Source organism: Cavia porcellus, unplaced genomic scaffold (genome assembly GCF_034190915.1).
Source record: "Cavia porcellus strain 051 isolate PalLab524CR breed Dunkin Hartley unplaced genomic scaffold, mCavPor4.1 scaffold_11, whole genome shotgun sequence".
NCBI classification, from domain to species: Eukaryota; Metazoa; Chordata; class Mammalia; order Rodentia; family Caviidae; genus Cavia; species Cavia porcellus.
In genome coordinates, this window is record NW_026947494.1 from 49809046 (window position 1) to 49812768 (window position 3723).

The 3723-nt window shown below is 36.6% G+C and overlaps 1 protein-coding gene across 1 annotated transcript in view; it reads left to right on the plus strand.

The window, feature by feature from the left end:
- The window catches only part of Zswim6 (zinc finger SWIM-type containing 6), a 180957-nt gene that overhangs the window by 64744 nt on the left and 112490 nt on the right, over positions 1–3723 (plus strand). The gene's annotated exons all lie outside the window — the stretch shown is intronic.

The window sequence follows — 3723 nt, forward strand, 5'->3', positions numbered from 1 at the left end:
CATGAGCCATGCTCACAGATGAATTAGGTGACTTCTTTTATTGTCTTTAATAGCCATCCTGGGAAGTTTAAAAAAGTATTTTTTTATTCCACAGAAAACCCTTTTACCCGCATTTTCACATTTACCAGTTAAGTTATTAAACCAGTTTCACTTTTTCTTGTTCCAAATGGCGATGTTATTTTCCTTCTATGTGTAAGCAAAAAACGGCATAATTGAGGCAGATGGAAAACTTCAAAGGGCTGCCATCACCCTCTTGAAGTTCATATTGTCTCCAGTTTCTCTAAGCTGTGGCTGCCACCCCACAAAGGGAACTCTAATCTCTGGTTTACTCTTTGGTTTGGGTTTATTGGTGGGTAGCAGACCTTATGGTAGAGGAGGGCAGATGTGCTTTAGAAAGAAAATACATACAGTTACTACTTTTTCAGTTCTTGCTATTACTGTTCTTTCTTCAGTAGCTGCTACTTCTTTTGAGGGGGCTCAGGGAGCATGTAGGAGAGAGCAGGTGAACCCAGGATAGAAGAGGGATTTAACCACCTCCCGTATCCTTTTGATGTTTTAATGGCCCTGCTCCATCTTAAATGATGTCTTTCACCATTTTATTAATTTATTTTTTATTTCATTTGTTTGGTACTGGGATCAAATTCATGACTTGGTGCTTGCCAGGTAGGTACTTCTAATGCTGAGCTATGTCCTTGGCCCCTTTTCTTCATTTTAGTCACCAATGGAAGCTCTCCCTTGCCCAAAATAGATTGGGGGCACTATTCACAGTTCTAATGCTTCATAAAGTCTGAAAGTTAAGTCCTAAGAACACATATTTCTTGAGTTACACAGGTGATTTTGATTTTCGGTTTGACTTGAGAACTGTTGGATATGTGTCTCCTCTAACCTTTGAGCTTCTGTCACCTCAATACCAGGAGCTGACATGGTGAAACTGATGTGACAGAAAGGGCCAGAGGTATCAGGGGTCCCTGAACTGACAGTCACAGTCACAGTTTTTTTGTTCTAAATGAGCAAAAGTTGGGTAGGTTAAAGAAAGCAAATGGAACAAGTAAACAAGAGGGAGGGAGCAGTTGAATTTAACCTGAAATTAATTGTCCTACTGTGGGAATTAGTTTCTGTAATATATTAACATATATATATATATATTCATTCCTTCATATTCCCTTTAATTTGAAAGTTGATACAAACTTGTGCTTGAAAATGTAGTGAGAAAACTGGTAACTCCTTCCAAAGATGAGAAATAAAAATAGAATTCACATTTTTCTTCTTCATAATGTCCGATCCAGTTGAATATAGTATTAGCTTAATTTCTTTCATCTTTTACTAATAGAAAATTTTAAACATTTTGATGACTTTTCTCCTTAATGTTGCCACCTGCTACCGCCACCACCACCACCATCATCATCGTCATCATGGAGATGCTAGTGAGGTTGTGAGGGGCTAATTCCTCAGAGGAGGGAGAAATTATGAAGGAGGTAGCATCTGAGCTGGAGCCTTAAAAGATGAAAAAGACTTTAGTGGATATTTTCTGTTGTAGGAAGGATGTTCCCAGAACAGGAAAATGTGAGCAAAGTCAGAAGACATATTCAGAAACAGTAGGCATCGTTCTCTTGAGGCCAAGATGCGGGCTCTATGAAATACATAAATAGAAGAGTAGATTAGAGGTGGAGGTTCAAGAGCTTTAAAGTTATTTCTTTTCAGACTCTATTCTGTCATAGTTTCCACAGGGAAATGGTTTGAGGGTTTCAACTAGTAACTTCATAAATATAACACCATGTCGTATTTAGAAAATTAAAGTCCTTTATTTATAATAAATGAGTTGTATTTCAGAATCTTACAATGCATATGTACATGCATCTATCACACAAGGAAAAATGCCTTCAGAAGCTTTCTTTTGATATTCAGTCTGTTCCTGTGAGTTCTGGCACGTGGGGCTATTGTGAAAGAAATCGCAGCTCTCTCACTCAGCTGACTGTCCACTGCTGCGCTGCAGGGGGATCTTCTGCATCTCAGGGTTTAAGGCTTCTCCCTGCTTTGGCAGTTTCCTCCTCCCCATTCCCTTCCCTCCCATTAACATGTAGGGATAGTACTTTAAACTTTGTGGTTGGAGGTGTGTCATTTTGCTGTCTTTTTTTGGAAACAGCTGTCTAGCCTTATTAGATCTTAGAACAGTAGATTCTGCTGTTTTCAGCAACTGATAATGTTGCATAATTAAAAATTGAAAGTATTTTTATATACTTGAAATACATGTTTTCTGTAAATGTAATACATAACAATTTCATGAGATCTTGTATAGTAATCCCTAATAGCTATCTAAAATTAGTTGAAAGGACTAGTTTATTTTTCTACTTTTCCTCGTCCCCTTCCCTCCTCCCTCCCCCTCCCTCCTCCCTCTTCATCCTGCATTCCTCCTCCTCTCCTCCTCTCCTGCCATAGCTGGTAGAAGTTATGCTTTTAAAAGAATAGTTACGCATTTTCAAATAACTGTGTCTTTAAATGTAGCCTAATGATACTGTGCTTTATTTCAGAAGTCTTAAAAAGGATTGATTTGAAATAAACAGACTTTCACAAGTCAAGCACTAGATCTTACCTATGGAAAACGTATCTTCCTTTGTACTATATTAAAATTATCATTAATACATGTTTAGCCTAAAAATCCTGAGTCCCATTTTTATAGGATAATTTAATACAAAAAAACAGGAGTACTTTATGCTGTAAACTATATGAAATGGCATTCTATCTCTGATACAATAATAACCAAAGTCATGAAGAATAGAATGTTTAGAAGTCAGTTATATAAAAAACATCTCTAAATTTCTATATGGAGAAACCACAAAACCAAAAAAAATATTTTTATAAGTCATATTTCAAAGGGCTAATTTCTTTAGTGTATTAAAAGATCCTGCAAATTTTTTACAGACAAAAGCTACTTTCCTAAAAACATCAAAAGCTCCTACAAAGTAGTAAGAAAGTGATATCACTAGCAGAAAGGGCAGAGGGGTGATCTAACAGTTCACAGAGTAATACAAATGGCTCTGAAATGTTTAAAAAGATACCTTCATAATGAACAATATTATGTTCTTACCATTTCTTATTCTAGAGAGACTATATGGTATTTACACATGCGAGTTTGATTTATTTTACTTATGAGTATGGTCTCGAGTTGCATCTATTTACTTATAAATATCTCAATGTGATCATTCTTTATAGTTGAGTAGTACTCCATTGTATAAAAATATCACATCTTTTTTATCCTTTCCTCCATTGATAGGCATTTCGGTTATATCCAAGATCTGGTTATTACAAATTGTGGTGCTATAAACATGGGTGCACATACATTACTGCAGTATGATGTTTTCAGTTCTGGGAATATGCCCAGAAGTGGAATAGCTGGGTCAAATGGAACTGCCATTGTTTCTGGAGTGAGATGGAATTTCAGTGGTGTTTTAATTTGCATTTCTTGAATGACCAGTGATGGTGAACATTTCTTCATGTGTTTATTTGCCATTTGTATATCTGTATCTGAGAACTGTGTGCTCATTGTGTTTTGGAGCTTTTAAAAAATAAGTTCTGTGAATTATGAAGGGTCTTGACATTGCCTTAAGGCTAGGGGTGTAGCTCAGTGGTAGCCCTTGTGTGCTTAGCATTTGTGAGGCCTTGGATTCATTCCCCTCTGTGTGTGTGTGTGTGTGTGTGTGTGTGTGTGTGTGTCTTTTTAATGTT